The 24,037-nt window shown below is 38.6% G+C and overlaps 2 protein-coding genes across 5 annotated transcripts in view; one reads left to right on the forward strand and one right to left on the reverse strand.

Annotated features, from left to right (window-relative positions):
• The window catches only part of LOC134227125 (uncharacterized), a 197,099-nt gene that overhangs the window by 95,898 nt on the left and 77,164 nt on the right, over positions 1–24,037 (reverse strand). The gene's annotated exons all lie outside the window — the stretch shown is intronic.
• The window catches only part of LOC134227123 (regulator of G-protein signaling loco), a 152,300-nt gene that overhangs the window by 46,485 nt on the left and 81,778 nt on the right, over positions 1–24,037 (forward strand). The window lies entirely within an intron of this gene.

The following is a 24,037-nucleotide window of genomic DNA, read 5'->3' on the forward strand; positions in this document are numbered from 1 at the left end:
TCAATAAGGTCGTCTTCAGTGTCTCGTACTTGACTCGACTTCGTCGTCGTCGTCGAGTCAAGTACGCGACACTGAAGACGACCTTACTGTTGAGGTCAAAATACGTATCTGTCAAGGTACAATCAAGTGGTGGATTTAAATGGGAAGGTACAAACTCGTCTTATGACAAGTGAAGACATTCCACTAAAAAGCTCAAAATAATTTTCTTCACATAAATCTACTGAATTATTTGTTGAAGACCTTTTGCCCACACCCAAATAATGTTACTGCTTGTTAAAAGAAAAGATCCAATTTGTATGAAAATTGTGCGAACGCATTACGCACGGGCTACTGAACCAACCCAAGCTCATGTCCGGTTTCCGCGTCGGGTCGGTCTATTATTAGACCTAGGCAAATTGCTTGCAATCAACTCATCCGATGGGAAGATACGGTCGTTCCAACTAACCTGGGTACATTGTTTTAGCGGCGAGAAGAATTTCGCTGGAATCTTTGAGAGATGAGATAGGATTTTATCGAACTGCGAGCGATGGAGAAGCGATGCTGTGCAAAAAAAAGGAAAGCAGGTCAATAATTAGCTGTTGAATACTGGGGGATTACGGCGGACCGACGACGCAGTGACGGCAGTGTGTGGTACGGGTGCTGTGGGGCTTAGCTGAACTATTCTAATTCGCATGCGAAGTTATGTGTACGTTGATTGATTCCGCGGAGTAAAAACATAGAGTGGCGGGACGTAGTGAGGTAACTAATCTGTGTGTGGTCTGCCGGCGGCAGCTGTTGGCAGCGGTTCGCACGGTTTAATTTCTAGGTTTTGTTTGTAAACAATAGGTTTCTAGATGAAATATTTTTCCAACGTAGATGGAAGGTAATAATCATCTGCGGTTTGATGACGAAGGAAGATCATACGTGTTCTGATTTGTTTTTCGTGGGTCATATTCCTTTTAGATCTGAACAATCAATACAGGTCGGACTCGATTATCTGGAGTATCGATTTTTTTCATTCTGGATCCTCCGGATAATCGAATCACCAGAAAAAAGAATCTGCAATTAATTAACGAAAAACTTATGTTTTAATTTATTTGCAGTGGTGTAGTTAGAAATTATTGAGGAAAAACCCTGTACTATGGAAAAAATGTATTTTAGCAATAACTTTGGAATCCATAGTCCTATCCAGCTAATTTTAAATATGGAATGATAAGACAGGATTCCCATTTGAATGCAACTTGTTGGTTGAGAATAGGTGCCAAAAAGTAGCTAGACTATTCATGCGCTTTTTGTACAAAAAATAGTATTTTGGCCATTATTTCTGACCCCAAAGTTTGATCAAGTCCATTTTCAACAGAAAGCAATGAAACTGATCCATCCAGTTTTCGATAGGAAACAATGTACAAGTTCCCCCAGACCTAAGCGATTTTATCGCCGCAACTAGTCTCCGCGATTCTATCGTTGAGTCGCTGCAGGCAAAATATGTTTGTATTTTGGAGCGAACATATAGCCTTTCGGTATACTTCGTGTCCGAGAAAGACAAAAAGGGGTTTTGAGAATCAATAAAATAGGCAATGATCCGCACGTATAATAACCATTAACAGATCCTTGCTATCTCTACTTGGTGCCAGTCGTATTTCCGTTTGTTGCTGAAGATTTTTTCGTGGGAATTCAAAATAAACTTCTGCGTAGCTTAAAAAATATTTCCGGTGGAAATTCAAAAGAAACTTCCGCTGAAATTCTGAAGAAATTCTTTAAATATGCAGATAAATTGCCAGTGGAAATTCATAAAAAAATCAGAAAATCAGGTGACAAGCAGTTTGTTTTCATGTCTTTCACGTCGTTAATTATCAATTGGGAACAATTCTGCAATCCTTGTTATGCACCCAAACACATCGTTCTATGGTGGCGAGGTTACGATTTCGTCTGTCGAATGAGCGACTGCTTCATCAGGTTTGGAACCACATTGGATTGATATAAATGGCAAATCTGAACATTTTGTCTCAAATGCAACAGCTTAATTGACAATCGATCAAATAATTGCATGGTAGGAAAAGAGAGGAACGGACTGCCATGGGAAAGTTCTTGAATCGAGAAGTTTGTGAGCTTTATTTATGGAATTAAGATTAAATATATAGAACACCCCTACTACCCTTCCATTCCAGCTACGTTCATGTTTCTTCATAATCATGTTTTGTATGAATATATGTTTTGTATGCATATAACAATAAAACATTCATTTGAATTCATGAATTTGATATACAAGCCTGTAGTTTCAAAATACAAAACAACCCCTATTTCAACTCCCCTCTCGCAACCTATATACGTCCTACTGTGAAAATAATCATATTATATAAATATACTAGGGGAACGGTTCGGCATCCCATAGCTCCTATTTCCATCCCATCAAAAACAAAGCAATGAAAAGGAATTTGGTTTGTTTCTTATTTTTGTGATTTTTTTCACCAGTGAGCACGCGGGTTAGCAAAAAGAAGCGACAAGATTGGTGTTGTATTTCTTTGTTTTGCGATGAGATGAATATATGTTCAGTGAGATGGAAATCGGAACAGTTCCCCTATATATACAAACTATGACTGCTCAGTCATAGTTTGGGAGTTCATTGCAAGAGGATTACAGGAGAAACTATTCTTTGTAAGTAGGTATATAAACAACACCAGGTCATGCCTAAATTAATTTAAAAAAAATTGCAGTTTAAGCTTCTACTAGCTGCTATAAGACAGTGGTGTATCCTTTCTTAATTCTGAACAGAATATTCTGAAGAATTTCCACGGAAATTCTTTTGAAATTTCAAAAAAAAAAATCATTTGACTCTCCTTGATTAATTCTTCAGAAATAGGAAATCGAAATTCTTCAAAATTGTCTCGGAAAATTCTTTGGGATTTCCACGAAAAAATCTACGGAATTTCCATGGGAAATTTTTCGGAATTTCCACAGATTTTTTTTCAAAAATTCCCCGTAGTTTTTTTTTTAATTTCCTCGATAAATTCTCTGGAATTTGATACGAAATTATTTAAAACTTTCTCTTTAAATTCTTTTGACAAAAAAATCTTTGGAATTCGCACAACATTTTTTAAGATTTCTACAGTGAATTCTTTGCAATTTCCAAGAGAAACTCTTTGGGATTTCTTTGGAAAGTACTTCGATCTCGTCGATTTCATGATCAATATTGAATAACTTTTAACCCTCTCTTTCCTACGACTTTTTTTCAAAGATTTCAATAGGAAGAAATCATCTATGAAAAAATCAGAAGGGTTGTATGCAAGACACGACCGCCCGACGTAAACTACGAAAAACCTTTTGGTGCAATGATAATAACCAATTATTTTCAATAGTCCAATTTGTTTTCAATAATACGCATTTCCAATCAGTCATAACAAAAAATCCAAAGTCAGAATGTTGCGAACTTTACTTTTCGACGCAATCATATTCAATTCTGCGCACTTTGTCGGAGAGAGACGTTGCAATAAATTTATTCGCATTGAATTTTGATCAAAGTAAAACTTAATTGCTTGGTGATGGCAGATTGTTTTCCATGGGTAGTAGAATCACGAGAGCAAGATTCAGAGAAAGACTTATAATTTTGGTAGATGGTCATCCATGCGAAAACATTTTTGCAGCTTCTCCGTTTGACGCGCGCTCGTGATTCTACATACATACAGAAAACATACGATGATTCAACTCATCCATGAGTTTTTAGGTGCTGAAATGCCACGCGCGCGCGGTAGAGCAGTTTTCTTATAATCAATAAAGATGGCTCATTAGTCCCGCCTCTTTGTTGTCCGGTATGACTGCAAATATTAGGTAACCGTCACCCACTCACCAAAGGGGCGTGGCTATAGGTTCAACTTTATTTATTTATTTATTTATTTATTTATTTGGGTGGTTCTACATCAACAGGCTTCGAAGCCCCAATGATGGTTTGTGCATTGACAAAAAACAAATATTACAAAAACTAAAACTATCTTAACACCGTAAAAAATCTAGCTCGAAGCACGTCTCTTGATACATTAAAGTCAAACTCTGAAGCCACACGGTTGAATGTCCTCTGTAACCCAGTAATAGCATTATTCACTCCATAATTAGTACGATGAGATGGTGGTCGCAGCATCATATTGTTCCGAATTGCTCGAGGTCTTACATAAATGTCTACTCGTTCTAGAATGCTCGGGCAATCTACTCTGTTTTGGAGGATGTCGGAAACTAGAAGAGCTTTAGCTACATCTCTCCGCCTTGCAAGGGTATCCAGACGAATTAGTCGGCAACGGTCCTCGTAGCTTGGTAGATGCAGTGGATCTTGCCATGGTAGTCGACGGAGTGCGAATCTAATGAAGCGCCGTTGAACTGACTCGATTCTCTCTGCTCCATTGTGGTAGAATGGGCTCCAAATAGTCGAGCCATACTCCAGTATCGAACGCACTAAGGCACAGTAAAGTGCCTTTAAGCAATAAATATCCGAAAACGTTTTTGTTATCCGAAAGATAAATCCCAGACATTTGGAAGCCTTATCTACTGCAAAAGATACGTGTTGCTTAAATGTTAACTGGGAGTCTAGTATTACCCCAAGTCCTTAATTTCGTCCACCCTTTCCAACTAAACTCCAGAAAGAAAATAGTTAAAACTTGTGTATTCTTTAGTCGAGAAAACGTAATAACTGAACATTTGTCAGGATTAACAGTCATACGATTCTTCTGGCACCAATCGGCGAAGGCATCCAATTGCCGTTGTAGAAACTGTGCATCTACTTCAGAGCGTATATTAAAATAGATTTTGAAGTCATCAGCGAAGGATAGCCGAGGTCCCTCTATTACTGCGTTTACATCGTTGAAATATAGGAGAAAGATAATGGGTCCAAGATGGCTGCCTTGCGGTACGCCAGAGGTGATGGGAAACGATGCCGAAGTGGAATTACCTAAGACTACTTACGACTGACGGTCGCTTAGGTAGGACTGGAACCAGTTCAAAAGTGTCCCTTGTATTCCAAACCTCTCAAGCTTTGCAACAGCGATTTGATGGCTGACTTTATCGAATGCTGCTGAAAGGTCTAGGTACACCACATCAGTTTGCGCTCGCTCTAGCATACTGTCAGTCACATAGGAGGTGAGACATAAAAGATTTGATGTCGTTGAGCGTCCCGAGATGAACCCATGTTGGTCAATGCTCAGATGTCGCCTGCAGTGGAAAAGTAGTCGATCCATCACAACGAGCTCGAAGAGTTTTGAAACAGCGCTCAAGGACGATATTCCACGGTAGTTATCGATTTCTCTCCTATCACCCTTTTTGTGCACAGGAAGCATAAATGCACTTTTCCAGCAGGAAGGGAACACTCCAGTAGCGAGCGACATATTGAAGATCTTAAGCAGCGGGGTTAACAAACTACCAATCGACTTCTTCAATATTACCGATGGAATGCCATCAGGTCCAACGCAAGTCGATGTTTTCAGTTTACCTGCGGCTGCCATTATGGAATCGTCATTGATATTAATAATAGGCATAATGAAGCCTGAAGGCTCAGTAATACATGATGCGGCGTTAATCTGTTCAGCGGTTAGAGTTTCTTGCGAAAAAATGCCGAAGAACTTCGATGCGAACTGATCACATATGGCTTCTTGGTCGGATAAAACAGCACCATTCCATTGCATTGAAGAAGGAATCCCATATTCGCTGCGCTGTTCTTTAACGTATTTCCAGAAAGACTTCGGCTGGGACTTGAAGCGACGTTGTATGCTGTTCTGATAGCGAAGAAAACATCTACGGCTGACGCTCTTGTAGACATTATTGAGTCGCACGTAGTGGTCTCTAAGTGGTTGACTCTTGTGCTTGGAGTACTTCCTCAGAATCGCTTTTTTCTGCTTTTTTAACTGCCGGAGTCTAGGTGTCTGCCACGGAGTGCGGTTAACAGATAGGCTTCGCTTGGGAACATGTCTATCTATCACGTACGACAGAACATGGGAAAAAGTTTGAGCTGCAGCATCTACATTGTTAGCATGCAATATGTCATCCCAGTCCAGTGTCGAAAGAATATGGTCCATGCTGCCGATGTCTGCTTTCCAGAAGTCGTAAATAACAGGTGGAATGTCGTCTTTGCCTTCAACTAAGTTGTGTTTCTCGATAATAATGTGTAGTGGTGGATGATGAGCAACCCACTTTACCAACGGCGCAGGAGATAATGAAATTGATGGAGCAGTGTCACGAAGACTAGCAAAGCATAAATCCAGGCATCTGTTATTTTCATTCGAAATATGGTTGATTTGCTGAAGTGTGGCTGAGCTGTAATGGTCCAGAAGACTCGTCGTGCACGAGTTAAACATAGAATGGCCAGCGTCGCAGTAGAGGAAACCGTTGCCAGAATCTCGCCAGCTGATTCCGGCATGTTGAAATCGCCGATGATGACGATGTCATCAAAGGGCGAAGCTTGGTCCACGATCGAGTTAACTGAATGCGTATGAGCATCGATCAAAGAACTGTCACGCGTTCTATCCGGTGGGATGTAGATGACACAAAAGAATAGCTTGCGGTCTGCAAGGTCTAGCACAATCCATACCTGCTCCACGGTTTTCCAAGCCACGTCTTCGATCACGTGTGCTTTCAGCCCCCGGCGAACGGCTACGAGAACCCCACCGCCACGAACTTTTCTGCTATTATGTGGACCGCGATCGCAACGAAACACTTCGTATTGGCGGTCTAATACTTGACTAGAAATAGTACTTTCAGTGAGCCATGTCTCCGTGAAAGCTAACATGTCATAGCAGCAATCTGAACTAGCCACCAAGTAATCGTCCAAACACGAGTTCAAACCACCAACATTCTGATAATATATATTTACCATCCCGTTGGTCGAGGGTCCACGTCCAACAGCAGCTCGATCGATTGTCGGAGGCATGATTGCATCCGCGAAGCATGCTTCTGCGTAGTCTTGATTCGTAGTTGATATGTGGTGTTGATCGGTGAACGAATCGGTCGTTGGCGAGCTATGTTTAAGAGAACAAGCATCAGACAGAAGTACGTGTTCGACAGTTGAATCCAATTTATACTTGCCTTGGCAAGCTGGCTGGAAGACCCCGACACCTGCCTCAACTGCAGGACCGAGACGACTACGATGATCGTTGACAGCGTTTGGCGGGACTGAGTTGAGGAGATCAGGGCCTTCCAAAAAGCTTTCTACGGTGCGTCTCGGTTGATGTTGTGATACATTCGCCGTGGAATGATCGGATGAAGCGGTCGAAAGATTAACATTTGATGTAGTGCTGCAAATATGACGGAATTGAACGCTCGAAGAAGCTCTTGTTTTTTCGTACTTGCCTGAGTTTGCAAGTGTGAAAGCCCCCTCACCGGTGCCGTACACAGGAACGGAACGACTTGGATGGCTGGAACAAACTGTTAATGATGTAGAACTGAATTGCTCGACTGTGACGGGTGGCTTGGGGGCTTCCAAAATGCTTGTTGATGTGCGTTCCGTTATCTGCAAACTCTGTTGATGACTCATGATTATCATAGCACATATTGATTACAAGAAAGCAGCTCTTCCGCGCGCACGAGCCATTTCGTTCGAGATGTCGCGGAGAGCAGACCGTGGTATCACCTTCGGCATCGGCGGAGCTCCTACCGGAAATTTTATTCCCGATGATGGTGTGGGTCGCGCGGTCGTCGTCATTAACATAAGCAGCGCTCAGTTTAATTTTTCTTGTATGAAGTAGGAGGAATGACGGCTTTGGCAGGTTTTGTTTTATTTTTGCTTAGGGGGGTTTGTTGACCAAATTTTATAAAATTTGGCCACAATATTCTTTTATATGAAAAGAATGTTTAGGCCAAATTTGAGCATAATTAGTTACAGAAAAACCCCTGACAATAATAGAACAAAACCTGCCAAAGCCGTAATTTCCCCTACTAACGATTGGCTACCATTAATGAAAGTAGCTTTTAAGTCACAACTTGAGGCGAGATGAATTTTGATCAAAGTAAAACTTAATTGCTTGGTGATGGCAGATTGTTTTCCGTCGGTAGTAGAATCACGAGAGCACGATTCAGAGAAAGGCATAATTTTAGTAGATAGTCATCCATGAGAATACATTTTTGCAGCTTCTCCGTTTGACGTGCGCTCGTGATTCTACATACATACAGAAAACATACGATGATTCAACTCATCCATGAGTTTCTAGGTGCTGAGTTGGGCTTGATTTGAATCGTCCATGAGTTTTCACCACAACAGACCAAACCACAGGCGTTATCGCTGGATCCGCGCTGGTCCGTTCTCCGTGACATCCAGAATGAAAATGTCGCGCGCACGCGAAACATGGGGCTTTTTATACACAGGGAAAACGAAGCAGTGGATCAAAAGGCCCGTACCTTACTGCAATCTGATGTCCGTGTTGGGGATTTATGAACGGAATTGAATTTATCACCCGTTTTGGAAAAAAAAAACATTTTCAATAGTTTAACGTTGATAAACAATAGTATCAATAGAATTGGCAAATTGCTGGAGAGATTCCGAATCTATTGATAAGCAAATCTCGAAAATCCATCGAAAGATAAATACGCTATTAGCGTTTGAAATCTGTCCTAATTTCGTGACGGTCTCGAATTTGGAAATTTCCGTTTTACACCCTGTATCTGAGTCTTCCCCTTAGACGTAGTTTACGTCAAAATGCTAGAACAAAAGTTACTTGGAAATTTTAAATTAGTGGAAAACGAAAAAAAAAGTTTTTGATTGTAAATCAATAGTTACTTAATTGTTTTCAATAGTTTCACTATTTTTACTCAAAATTGATTATATTTGCAGTCTAATGAAACCATAAAGTTGTGCCAAATACTGCTTTTTGTTGTTGAAATAAATCGATGAATGTTGGAAGGTGCAAAATTTGATGGAGCTCTACAGCTACCATGGGAAGGAAAGGGTTAAACCGACGATTTTGAATGCTTGGTGTCTTCTGGAATGTGTTTGGACGAGAAGAGACGCATCTTTTCATATAATATGTTTAGTGATTAATCATTTGAGGATGAGCCTTTAAAACCAGGCATTGCAATTTATCTCATCATTCGATCTTCTGAGCAAATATACTGATGGTATGAAGAGATATCGATCTTAGCTATCTATCTGCTCAGTAAACAAAGTGCAATGTTCCCCATGGAGAAACATTTTTTCACTTCATTTGTTGTAGCAACGCCCTCGCAACATGAACAATCCCTGAATCGCGCTGGCTATCAGGATCCCGATTTTTCCCGTTACGCTGGGATATGGATACTCTGAAGTAGTGCGTAACGGTGTAAATCCGGTCATATCGCCAGGCTCGGTACAACACTGAAGCTGACAATATGCCGTCCTTAACTTGAGATTGGCGTTTAGATCCGGAACCGTTAAAATGATCCGGATCTCTAAAGTGAGTGAATGATTCGTGGATACGAATTTGGTGGATCTGCTGAACCCTCTGACTGATTAGAGCTCTGTGTAAAGGTGAGATTCGGAAATGCCAAATGCAATGAAATAAGATCTCTATACAAAAACGAATTCGGAACTCATAAGAAGAAGCAAAAATATGTTTGAACTTCAGTACCGATGCATGGTCAAAATCAGTATTATCCCACTTATTGTTGAGCCGAAACTGATTGAGCGGCGCGCCTTTGAGAGTTCGTATAAGCCATTTTTCGAAGGGTATAAATAGCGGTACCTTAATCTAAAGAGGCCTTACATTAATCTTGAGAAATATATGAATAAAAAATGACTACCGTCGTTCGGGGTGACATTAGGCCTAGGGGGTAAGGTTGGGCCAAAAACGAAAAATGTTTCAACTCCTAATATCTCAGAAACTGTTACGAATTTTGATCAAAACTTCAAACGGTTCGAAATTATAGTAAAATTCACGTCTAGGAAATCACAAAACAAATTCCAAGAACTAATTGTGCTCGTACCATAATGCTTGGAATTTGAATGTAAAACTATTGATCGAATGATCCCGTATTAAAATAGTGTCAGAAATGCCCCACAAATCTATTACATTACTAGTTTTTAGATCGATGGATACCTGGTTATCATGTTACGATAATCTGTTATTGTTTTATTGAATTTTATGAATATTTATATAGCGGTTCTGGTTTTTCCAGAGGGGGGACAACGGATTTTTTTTCATATTTAGTTTGGCAAGTATGACAGTACCCTCTTTTTTGGCGCATAAATTTATACTCCAATGTCAAAATGTTCATATACTATTATAAATTTTGGTGGTATTTGTAAAAATTTGTATTGTTTACCGTTTTTACAAGAGAGAGTGGTGTCGAAAGCACATATTAAATTAAAGATCGCAACGAACAAAAATACACCAAACCCGTAAATATGTAGTGTTTTCACTTTATTCCTTACGCGAAATATGCACATAAATAATTATGTTGGTAGAAGAAACTCTGTGGTGAGCAGAAACAGTTGTTTCTTGCATTATCCAAACTTTGTGCGTTTCAGAACATTCTCACTCACTGCAGTGTTTATTTTTCATAGACTATGGCTTGGTGTTAGTGCCGTCGGCATTCGCTCGATTGGTGGCAACGAAAATTTGACAGCTTAGCACCCGCCTGGGTTTTTCTTAGCAACGAGCAATGCACGCTGAAAAGGGGTGAGATTGGGCCAAGCCTTTGATTGATTTGCCATACATAGTTGGTAAGAGCCGTAATGTAGGCAATTATTTTTAATGAACGATTGAATCGTTGCATCGTCACCGCTGAACTTTATTGTACTTGGCCCAATGTCACCCCCCGTGAGGGGTGAGAATGGGCCAATTTTATACAACATATCAAGACAAAATTTTCAAAACGACTTATCTGCTTTTGTAAACAAAGATTCAAACGACGATTTGACGAATCTGATGGCTCTCCCACGCAAACTAACACCATCAACAGGTAGCGTTTGAATCTTTGTTTACAAAAGCAGATAAGTCGTTTTGAAAATTTTGTCTTGATATAACTTTGAAGAATTTCCCTCATTTAAAATTTTTTCCCCACGCATTGGTAAATTCATTGTTCAAGCTTGTACCAAACTAATTAAAACTTGATTCCAATGTTAGCTACTAGAGCTTTGTAACATTAATTTGGAGCATACCACATTTTGGCCCAATGACACCCCCGTTGGCGGTACTTCATTTCTTCTCAATAGAAATGGAGCAGAAAGACATGCACTAAACAAATGACACGGGTATACTACAAAAGTTCAATGAAATGGACAAAAAAAAATCAGGATCATCATGAAATGCTCATATAACATCTTTCCAGGGTGCTCTTTGATTAGGGATAATATCTTTGTAGAAGAAAAGATAATATCCTGTGCTCAGATGATATTGCAATGCCTGTTTAAAACTGAACAGCCTTGCTCAGATAGATACCAAACAACGATTATGAGCGATCGTTGCTGCGTAAACAACGAGCAACAGAGTTCGCCAAGCCAAACTTGGTATGGTATCCATGAACGTCTCGGGCTGAAAGTCTCCCTAATAAAGACAATAATAATAATAATGACTTGAGCATTCGTGTTACGCTTGCTCTACTAGAATAAAACTAAAACATCAAAACACATCAGGTGTTCTGCTTGATTCACTCTGCTTTCAAGTTGCTGGGATGGAGGAGAGAAAGTATCAAAGCCTTCCATGCAGTGTATGAGAGTTCTATTCTAATAGCGGACTAAATGTTTTTAATGCCTGAAAAGATTTTTCTAACAGCGTGCGGCAACAACACTCATTGTTAGGTTACCAAGTGATTGGCTTCGCTCAGTTGTCTCCCATTGGTGAGCGATGGAGATCTTTAAACTTTGAATCAACGAACGTTAAATTTCAACGATCTAGACAGCATCATCGATTAGGTTGCAGTAGAGCATCAAATTGGCATAAATTTAGTCGATAGTTCCTCATGATCTGATTGTTTTCAATGCCTGTGGTCAACCATCACGGATTGGAGTAACAGTTTTCCAGCACACTTCCACTTGCATAGCAGCATGATAATCTCCACAATCCCGTCAGAATCCGAGATGAATTCCTTTCAGTATCAACGAAGTATTCCAACCGGAATCCAGAAGAATTCACACTGGATTCCTTTCAATATCGTTGATGGATACCCTTGGAAATATGTGGGGGATACCTTTCATAATACATGGTGGATTTGCTTCAGAATCTCTCGTTGATTTGCTTCGAAACTCCTCCGGAGTCGTTCGAAGATTTGTTTTGGAATTGTTCAAAGATTTGCTTCGGAAAGCCTCGACGATTTTTTTTTAGAATACTTCGGCGATTTGCTTCGAAATTTAGAAGATCTAATTTGGAGTCTCTTGACGTTTTTTTTTAGAATCCCTCAACGAATAGCTTCGGAGTCATTCGACGAGTCGCGTCAAAATCCTTTGATGATTTGCTTCGAAGTCCCTTGAAGATTTGATTCGGAGTCTCTCGACATTTTGTCTTGAAATCCCTCAGTGATTTGTTTTGGAATCCCTCGACAAATTGCTTCGGAATCATTCAACGATTCGTTTTGAAATACATCCACGATTTGCTTCGGAATGCTTCAAAGATTTAGTTCGGACTTCATCGACGAATTGCTTCGGAATCATTCGATGATTTGCTACGAAATCCTTTGATGATTTACTTCGGAATCCCTCAACATCACTAGAGGATTCTCTTCGAAATCGTTAGAGGATTCTTTTCGGAATCCCTGGAGGATTAATTCGGAGTCTCTCGACGATTTGCTTCGGGATCCCTCGACAGATTGCTTCGGAATCCTTCGACGATTTGCTTCTACATCCCTGGAACATTGCCTACGAAATTCCTGGAACATTAACGTTGGAATTCCTGGAGGATTTCCGACGGAATCTCTGAAACATTCCTGTTGAAACTCCTGGAACATTCCCGTCAATATTTCTGGAAGATTCCATTCTGAATCTCTAAAAGATTTTCATTGGAATCCCTGAAACATTTCCATCGGATTCTCTGGAACATTCCCGCCTGAATCCCTGGAACATTCCCGTTCCAATTCCTGGAAAATTGCCGTCGGAATTCCTAGAGGATGGAGGATCCCTAGAAGATTCTCATTAGAATCCCTGGAACATTCCCGTCGAAATCTGTGGAATATTCCCGTTGGAATTCCTAAAATATTCCCGTCGGAATCCCTGAAGGATTCCCGTTGACATAGATTTAGGATCGCTGGAACATTCCCTTCGGACTTCCTGGAACATTACTGTCGGAATCCCTGGAGGCTTCCTTCAGAATTCCTGGAGGTTCCCTTCGGTATGCTGGGAGGGAGGATTCCCGGCGGAATCTCTGGAGGAATGTTGTATTTTTTTCATTTGGAATAGATAGATATAATATTTATAAAATATGCAAAATATCCACTGCTTACCGGTGGGAATCCGTCATATATTGTCCTTTAAGTGTGCAGGACAAAGCCGAGCGCTACTACACTTAGACGCAATAGCCATACGCTATCAATTTGAGTCGTTGTAGCAATCATCAGATAGTGAATAAACACACTTCGATACTGTGGTCTACAAAAGAAAGCACGTACTTGAGAAAAAATAATATGGATGATTGCGATTGCATTCGACCGTTGATCACTATTGAATTTGATAACGATAGACCATGGCGTTTGAAGGTTATTAAGGAAATAGAATCTAACTATAAAAGCGCCATATAAGGTTGGTGTCTTGGCCAAAAGCAAGAAAGGCAGTATCACCACTCGGTGAATAAAGTTGGTTTTTTTTTTATATTTTTCGATATTTTTCTGCAGAATCGCAATGTTTAAATAATTTGTCATGAGTTCATACTTACTATAGAATAAAAAATCAAACTAATTGAGTAAAAAAATAGTATTATTTAGCCAGCAAAAATCACTCTTCTACATTTAATTTTGCAGTTGCAGTATAATTGTTTATTTGGAAATTCTTTTCTATTTTTAATATTTATGAATTCGTGGGTTTTTGATTTTTTTTTCTAATACTTATACAGGTAAACTTCGATATAACGTACATATCGATTTCTAAGTTGTACGTTATATCGAAGCATGAGTAGTCATCCCTATTTTACACTACTTAAATATTGTACTATCATGTACATTATGAAAGAATAATATTTTTTTATATAAGGCTCAGCTAGCAGTGTGAAACAACTTTTCTTGTGAACAATTCCTACAAACTTTTTCGTTACTAAGAAAAAGTACCCGAAGAATTGAATTCTTCATTTTATATCTATATAAAGCACAGGAAATAAGAGGTTAAGAGGCACAGGAAACACAAGGCTTGCTTTTCGTTGCACCGTTTGCATGAATATTCATTTGAGTATCTTTAGTGGATTTAAACAAGGACACGATAGGGCACGTGACTCGCCAAATTGAATATTTTCACTGAAATTGTATTATTTACGCCAACATTATTCTGAAGAAAAATCTGATGTCTAGAGAAGTTCCTAAATAAAAGTCTGGAGAAATGTAGGCTGTTTTTCATTGGAAATCCTTTAATTTTTTTTTCAGAGATTCCTTTAGGAATTCTTTTCTTCAATAAAACCATACAAAATACCTGAATTCTATCCGTTTGTTGGATGTACTTTCCAGAAATTTTAATACTTCCTTGAAGGTATTTCCAACAAAATGTTTGAAGGTATTTTGAACGAAATAGTCAAAGATTTCCTAAAAGGATTTCCCAAGAAATTGGTATTTCCAAACTATTTCCCAAATAAATTCCTAAAAAATCGATAGAATTCTCCGAAAGATTTTCCGCTGGTATTACCGAAAAACATTCCAAAGGAATTTCATCAGAAATGTTTAAAAATGTTCTGAAAATTCTGAACAAAATTCCAGAGAAATTTCCAAAGAAATTTCTGAAAGAGTTGCTGAAAAAACTGAGCAATATCCCAAGTAATTTCCTGCAGAAAGTTCTGACAGATTTGCATGAGAAAGTTCTAAAGGAATTTCTGGAGGTCTTTTTAGAAAATCCTGATTTTTTTAAATTTTTATTAACGTCTTTTTTTAATTTAGAAAATAAGTTCAACACTAACAGGAATTTTTGAGAGAATTTCTGAAGAAATTTCTTAAGGTATTTGTGAAAGAATCTTCATAGGGATTTCCGGTGGAATTCTTGAAGGAACTCTTAAATGAATTAAAAAAAATCTAAAAAACAAATCTAAAAACAATTCCTACGCGAATTTTCAAAATCTTAATAATTTTCCGAAGGAATTTGTAAAGGAATTCCAAAACGAATCCCCAAGGGAATGTCAGAAAGAATTACCAAAATATATTCTGTGGATATTTCTAAAGGACTTTCGGAAGGTATTTCCGGAGAATTTGAATTCGTGAATATATTTCAAAATGAATGATTCGAAGAATTTCCGAAAGAATTCCAGGAGGAAGTTTTGAATTCCGAATGAACTCCTGAGCTAGATTCTGAAATAATTCTTAAAATTCATTCTTTCAATTTTCGAAGAAACATTGAGGAGGAGTTCCAAAGTTGTTTCCGGAGGATTTTTTAAAGAAATCTCTGGGGAAGTTTCTGAAGGAAATCTTGAAGCAATGCCCAAAGAAATTCTTGAAGAAATCTAAGAATGTCGGAAGTTCCTTCAGGAGCTCAATTACAAAATCTTTCAGGAATTTGCGCTGTGCTGAGACTTCCTGAACCAATGACCTCAGGGTAGGCATGTTCACCTCAAGCAACTTGCGGACATGAAACTCGCGCAATCAATTGCAGCGAAAACCACAGAGCTTCACTTTGCTTCTGTTTTCACTCTCTCTTAAAGCTAGTTAAACTGTTAGCTGCGGGCTTACTGGTGGTATCTCCTGAGAAGCTGGGGTATCTTCCGACGATCGACTATCGACGGAATTGGCCGACTACGGAACCAGGGAATGACGACGGTTCTTGCTCGGGTTTTCAACCCAAAAGCAGTGGGGTTGTTCTCAACGCCTTCTCTTGTTCCATACACTTTTTTCTCTACTCTTCAACTTTCAACTTTGGTAGCTATGTAACTTTATAACATCCATTCGCTTTAAAATACTTTGTAATAGTGAACGCATCCCACGGTCATGACCTCCTTTTCCAGGTCAGTCACCTCGTCTCATAGTATCGACCCAATTACGCCACCCCTACTACGCAACTTAGCGAAGGTGCTTCTGGCCCTCTGGTGTTGGGTTGGAAGACTATGGTGAGTGCTTGGATGCGGTCTTATAGGGTGGTGGAGGCTAATCATGACCTGCTCCACTGCAGCTAAAGTACTGGAAAAACCTACACATAAAGACGAGTTTTACCTGCCTTTCACAATTCAATCAGATTACATTTTCACGCATTAGACAATTCGCGCATTAGACAATTCGCGCATTAGACTTCATTTTCATGAATTTCTCGGCAACACTCATCACATAACATAACCAACACAAACAAACCCGTTTGGAAATTCTCCAGGAATTCCTTTGAATTTTATTCTAAACTTTTTTGAGAAGTATTGGTGAAGGAGTTTCAGAAGGAATTCTTGCAGGAATTTCTATGGGAAAGTCTAAGGGAAATTAGACTCATTTCTGGAAGATGTTTTGAAAACATCCCTCCAGGAATCGCAGAAATAAATCCTGGAGTAATCTTCAAAGGATTTTTTGGAGGAATTTTAGAATAAATTACTGGTCCATTTTCCGAAAGAACAACAACCTGGGGCTATTTTCGACGAAAATTCAGGAGAAAATCCAGATGGAACAATTCCAGAAGGAATTCTGGAAGAAGCTACTGAAGAAATTTCTGAAGGAATGCCTGTAGAAATCTAGGATTTTTTTCGCAATCTCTATTTGGAGTTACTTCCGAAACTCCTTTATGAGTTCCTTAAAAATGCATTCAGGAAACTCCTTCGAAAATTCTTTTAGGAATTCCTTCAAAATTTCCATCGAAAATTCTTTAAAATATTCCACCAGAAATTACTTTACGAATTAGTTCCGAAAATTTCTTTAGTTTTTGTTAATTGCTTCATGAATTCAATCAGATTTTTTTTTCAAAAAATTGATTTGGAAATTCTTTTTGGAGCTCTTTTAGAATTTCCTACACTACAGGATTTCCTCCACAAAATTCGCCATAAATTATTTTGGGAGCTCCTCCAAGAATTCCCTCTCGGATTAACTTAAAAATAATCTGGTACAAATTTCAAGCCTGGATCTACAAAACCAATACTTTACTCGACATTGGCTGACTTAGACCTGAAAACAACCCGTCATCAATTCTGACTTTAACTAATATCAATTAGTCATTTGTCCATAGACATGCTTAAACCTCATTAATTCAATATCATCCAATACCTCGGGAGAACTCTGAGAATAGTGTAAACTGGGGAAAACAGTAATTAATGCCTCTAGATGATAAAATTAGGCTCCATACAATTAATGTCATCCCTACTTGAATGATCATAATAATTTAGTAAATTATTTTGTAAGAACTACCCAAAATTAATTTTCAAAGTGTACGTTATAACGGGGAAAAATGTACGCTATATCGAGTGACGTTATATCGAGTGTACGTTAAATCGGGGGTACGTTATATCGAAGATTACCTGTATATATTTTTTTGTACCGGGAAATTTTTCATAATACCGGGAGAAAACCGAGAAATAACCGGGAATTTGAAATTCAAAATTCACTGGTCACCCTGCTGTGTGTTTACTCGAATAGTTTCTATTGGATGAACATTGTACTCAATTGTAGAGCTGTTGTTTCAATTGCAGAAGCGCAATAGTATGATGGAAATACTGACCACTTCCCTATATCCACGAAATCCTCCATAAAAAATGGCCGGATATATGAGTAATGTGATAAGATATATAAAAACAGACATTAGAGTGTAATCAATTTGTTTTTAATGTTCGTATGTGAGGGTTGAGTAACGAATGAATGAAAAACAAAATTCACACTTTCTCGTGTTTTTGATGGATCATTTTCATCATTCATAACATGCGTTTTCTGATGATGTCTTATCATTTAGCTAGTGTTTACCGAGTAAGAGACAAGCGTAGATAAAGTAATACATATTTATGTTTTTTTTTGCTGCGAAATGCCTAAGAATCAGTCCAATATACTACGCCACATCAATACCATTTTTCAGTATCGGAGTGCTTTACATAAGTGCTTTAATGTGTATTTTGCATGCATCAAACAAATGTACTACTTGTAATGCTATAAATATCTTGGTTTGTTCAAATGATATAAGTCCAATGTCCATACTAGAACAATGAATATACTCGAATAAAAAAAGTTATTCTTTCACAATGATATGGAAATACTAATCTGATACTTTTACATATCTTTTCGATTGGAAGCTTGGCAGAAGAATGGTAGTTATATTCAGCATCCCCAAAATTGCCCACGCTTGCCTGTAATTTATAAACTACATACAAACTGCCTTTATTTAAATTAAAACCCTTCAGTTTTAAAAGGAACAGGATACCGGAAAAGGAGGAGTGCAAACAGCAATCCCATTATCCCTTTTAGTTTAATTTATTCCATTCGTAGTTTAGTTGAAGAATCGAAATGAGCAACGATTTCCTATGCGATTCAATTGTCTGAACAACGCTATACACAACTTCAAACGGTCGTTGTTGGTCCTCGAATGCATCAGCACAAAAAAAACGAATAAAATTACCCTTGTTCACCCGTTTACTCGTTTGCACGTGAGTGAAGTAAGAATGCGCACTCAGTTGATCGGTACGAAACATGTGCTTGTTGTGGCAAAATATATTCAGTTTTTCTACTCGTACCCTGGATGATGTCTTTAGAACTCTTACTTCCGCCGTAGCTCGCGGTTTTTTCTTACATCTTTCCCAGTTCTCACGTTGCTGTCGCGTCGAGAACATGAGCTCAACTGGCAAATCCATGTGAACGGGATTTGTCGCGTGTGATTCTCGGATGAAAGTGGTGTATTGTTCGCTGTAATGCATAGGTGGGTAATGGCGGCAAAGGTATTGTGGATAATTTCCCTATTATCTGGATGGCACTTACAAATGATTAGCCTTTCCGGTTCTTCTTTGCGCAACTTTGCCGCTTCACATTAGTAGCAGTAATTAAGTGACCGCTGTTGGCGTAATTAGTCAGTTTATGAAGTGTCTTGGTGGTGACTGTTCCAAACGTTAGACCGAGAAAACGCATATGTGGATTTTTTTGGCAATTTTAGCTTCTCAACGTTTTCATTAAAATTACACCTATTCTGGAAAACCGGAATGTATTTTCCTAATAGTTTCCATTTGTTGAAAAAAAATGATTACTTTTAGGCACATTAGGGGTATACTGGTTGTCGAGTGTTGATTGTTGATATGTGTCGAATACATCGAAAAGTTTAACGCCAGTTTTGCAAACAATTTATTAAAATATGATCTTGCACCATTCAGTAATACTTTTACAACATTTCAAAAGTCTAATGAAATCTGCACTATCTTCTGATCGCATTTACAGTTAAATGGAACTTATCGAGCTTACTGCTTACTAAATAGACTTCACCCACAGTATGCGAGAACTTATAAATTATACAATAAACACAACTTCGCACGTGAGCATAATTCCTATTTAACATGCTTATTCTTCTTAGATATTTACATTAATCGCTAATATCAGCTAATTAGACTTCTCTTTATTACCAGCATAGAACCGACTTCGGACTTCATATATCAGAATTCAGAGCCATGTTTTCTCACATCAAACACGTGTTCTGATTCGATTAAGAGTGCAGGCATCAATTTACGCAAGTCTTGTTCTTGATTACTTGTAATGAGTGATGACGCACATTTCAACCGCCGTAGCTCATGCATGAAAATGTGATTATAGGTTGTTTGACTTTTTCCCTTAAAAAGAACACTTTGACATAGATTTATTTCGAAAATCTTGCAACAACCGTTATCTGAACCCGACTGGGAAAATCCAACGGAAAATCAGCATTCCCCTTTCCGACGAGCAATTTATGTTCCACCGATGGAGGAATATTTATCAACAACCTATGTACAGCATTTCTTGCATTGATTGTAAAAATATGCCATAAATTATTTGCTCTGATCTTTTCTCTAGTTTATCCGGATTGGCTTCCACGTCTCTCGTTGGTGCGTAGGTAATGCTATTTTCGAAGGACGGAGGAGGGGAATAAAACAAATGAATTATTTCTCTCCGTACTTATGATGATTGTTCTCCATCATTCCTATATCTGTGCAACAGTTGCAACCACATTCATATCGTGGCCCCCAGGCTGATTAAAAGTAGCTGTTGCACGGGTTTGTTTGGCAGGAAACTCGCCTTCTTGTGTCTAAGCGAACGTCTTGAATATCTTCTATGGAGCTGCCTTGTTGTATACAAAATGCGTTAGTTATGATTTAGTTTATGCAGAAAGCCACAAATCAAACTCAAACAATTTAAATTAGAAATAAGAATACTTGAAATTCTACTTTTTTGTTTAACAAAGTGCTTCCTCACATCAGCAGCATACTGCTCGATATAATGACATCGAATAAGAAACGGTCCTTGATGTGGTGGTGGGCAGCCCTGCATAGTACGTACATACGTGAACAGGTTTGTTGCGTTCCGTTTCGATACGCTCCAGCAGCGCACCACTGCACTTGAAATAGTTGCTTCCGACTGAGCAATTGAATGTCAGTGACTATGTCAAAGCCTTCAACCTTATGAGTTGAAGTGGTTAATGTTTTGTTGTACAGCCTTTGGATATTGTTAACCGATTGAACCTGTTCATTGCAACTGATATGGTTGTTCGACTTCAGTGCATATTCTTCACAAATGTTACGTAGAGACATTCGTTGGATATTGAGAAGTTTTATCTTCATTAGGTGCTCATTTTACGTTTTTTACACATTTTAGGAGGACCGAGAACTCCCCATTTTTTTTCGTATTTTAGTAGGATTTGGTTAGCATTAGAATTGGATTTGCATTGGATTTTGATTGAGTTTTGCTTTGATTTAGATTACATTCATACATATTAGCTTAGCTTTGACTGACTACACATATCTTTGGTTGATGATTGGTTGATGATTGACCAGAATCAGTGAAATTGCAGGATCAAGCATTCTCAGTGTTCAAGTTCCAGTGACTCAAATGTTTAAATGATCAATAACGGCACTGGCCACATCCTTGTTGTCAGTAAGGAAGAGGAAAGGAATATTAGTAGGTGTTTTTTTATATTTGAAGATCGTGTTTACCTCTGCGTCTCCACAAAAACCACAGGAAGAATCATCAGCTAGTCGGCAGGCATCGTTGGATGTGGATTCACTTTGATAAGTGATACGACCGTATCAGTTTTTAATTCAAATAAACAAATAAAATAAACAAATGTCAGGTGGCATATGCAAACTGCCTCCTTAATTTGAATTGCATTCATTTTTATTTGTATTAAATTTAGCTTTGTTTTTGGATTGTATTGAAATTGGAATTCAATTTGGAATGATTGGAATGATATTAAATAGATTGAGTTTGGATACGATTTGAATTGGGTGTTGTGTTGATTGATATTGGATTAAATTTAAACTAGACAATTTTCAGATTGGAAATTTTCTCGACTTCCCTGGGTATAAAAGTATCATCGTGTTAGCCTCATGATATACGAATGCAGAAATGGTAACTTGGCTTAGAAATAGTGATGGGCAAAATGGTTGAATCAAGTGAGCGGCTCTGAGCCAAGCGTTCACAATGAGTCGACTCATTCGAACGGCTCGTTGACTCATTACAAAGTAGTTTTTTGCAAATGAAGCATAAAAGCAAACTTTTATATGATATCTTGTACATTCAACTATGTTTGTATTGATGTTAAAGTGCTTGTTTGCAATACAAATTCGTCTAGTCCAAAGTTCATTTAAATCCTTCTACATTTAGAATCAGGAAACTGTGAGAAGGTATGTGCTCTTTGCTCTCCGATTTCATTCGGGTAAATTTTTTTGTCCTTCACGTCAGCGAAATTCTTGTCATCTTCGAAAATTGTATTAAAAGATAAATCTAGAATCTTGCTCACCAATCATTTGCAGTGATCAACGCACGTTAATTCTGTTGCTATTTTTAGTTTTTGGATTATCTACAAATATCAAGCCTGCAAGCAGCAGGGATTGAATCCTAAAGAGAAAGAACAAGTCTCTCACTTTTCATCTCTGTATACATATACGATATGTAGCATACCGCGAGAGACTTTTTTCGCAAGCTGTCATGATATAGAACTGATTCGGGAGGCTATACTTCATGGCAATTTTCTTGTGAAAAGCTCCAAATGCGGGGAGCACTGGTTCTGATGATGCATTTCATCTTGTTCTACACAGCTGTGCGGTCCATAGAATGAACGAGTACAAAGCGAGAATCATCACTTCTCTTTGTGGGCTGCCTATCCGATTCTGTTTTTTCGCACTTGTAAACAAGTCTGATAAATTTGTTAACATGGCTTGTTATGATCCGGTACAGATTTTGTCTTCCTTTTATCGTTGTTCGTTATCTATTGGGCGCGATTTCTGCAAATCCTGGCAAGCCGTTAATAACAAAGTTTCTTGATGATTTCCGGCGTAAATGTAGCATCACACCACGGGAATCTTGCCCTTGCATTTTGTTCCCCATATTTTCAAAACGATAGGCTGGAGGCTTTTGATAGGGTTCTGACAAATAGAATCGAAATTCCGGCCTGTATTTTAACCTGGGAGCCAAAAGTGTTCCGGAAAATTCACCTGAGGTGTAATGCTTCTTTAACGCACAAAAAAGCAATAAGGCATTGTCTCTACTTTAGCGCATGCATCAATTATCTGACTTGCACGTCAATATTTTCGTCAAAGAATCAGATCCAAATGTGAGGGAATCAATCAGATCCTTCGTCCCAAATGTGAGGGAATAGATGCTCTTAAATAAACGGGCAGGTAAATTAGCCACCCATGTATTCAAAATGGGCAGGATTTCCGACAATGAAAAGAAAATTCCGTAAACAAGGTTCTCAAAGCGCGAGGCTTTCTTGAACACCAAAATTGAACGACTTTACGAAGGAACCAGCGATCGTTATTTTTGAGCCATTGATTCATTTTAACAGCGACCGTTCATTTGAGAGCCGCGGCTCAAAATCATAGAGTCGTGGTTTGTTCGCTCTTTCTCACGAACCGATTCAAATGAACGGCTCGTGAACGTTCGCCCATCTCAACTTAGAAGCCTCGCAGTTAATATCTATGGAGGTCCCTAATGAACACTAATGGATGGTCGTATGGTTTAAGAGGACACATAGAAAGTCTGTCGAATTGTCAGATCGATCATATTGCATTTCTGGATTACCGAAATGCCGAGAGCTATTTATTTTATTGCTTACAACTTTTGTGCTGCTAGTTGCGGAATTACAATTATGATAGCTTGTGCTGCATAAAGGGTCAACGATAAAGTCGGATCAAACGCAGTTAGTTATATTCACACCTGCTACTGCCGGGACGGAACTGATAGCTGATCGAAGCTGTCTTTATTTAGGTGTTTTGAAATTTATAATTTTAGGTTCAACGCCAATGCGGAAAGGAATTAGAAGGATTTAGCCATTTTAATTAAGAGGAAGCCCGGACAAGAAGGACCGTCTTGCGAGTCAACCAAGGGCTTCGCCAGTTATTTGAATTAAAATTTACCACATTAAAATGATTGTAAGGATAAAATTTGGTAGAAAAAAAATACACACAAAAACACTTATAAAATAGACACAAATTGTGATGATAAGGTCCGACGGCTCCGGCTTCTCCCTGAGGACTGGAATTGTGGGGTTCCTGCCGCTTTGTATAGCTTTTTTCTAGGGTGGTGCAAATATGTTTTTTTTTTAATTTATAAGTTCATCACGTGAAACAAATACCTATGGTTCATCTGCATCCTCGAGTGTCTCTCAGTAATCTTTTCTATGCATGCTGTACTCTGGTGGTATGTTAACTTGCTGCTGAAGCTGAAGGATTGATGTCTAGGTTGGGAATGTCACATTTTGACCATTCTCGCCGATATTAGCTGCAAAACCGAAAATCCTTGTGGATTGTTCGACCTTTCTTTTTGTGAAAAAGGATCAGATTGCTTTTCAATGGTTGGGGCGATATGCAGAAAT

Source organism: Armigeres subalbatus, chromosome 3 (genome assembly GCF_024139115.2).
Source record: "Armigeres subalbatus isolate Guangzhou_Male chromosome 3, GZ_Asu_2, whole genome shotgun sequence".
Lineage (NCBI taxonomy): Eukaryota > Metazoa > Arthropoda > Insecta > Diptera > Culicidae > Armigeres > Armigeres subalbatus.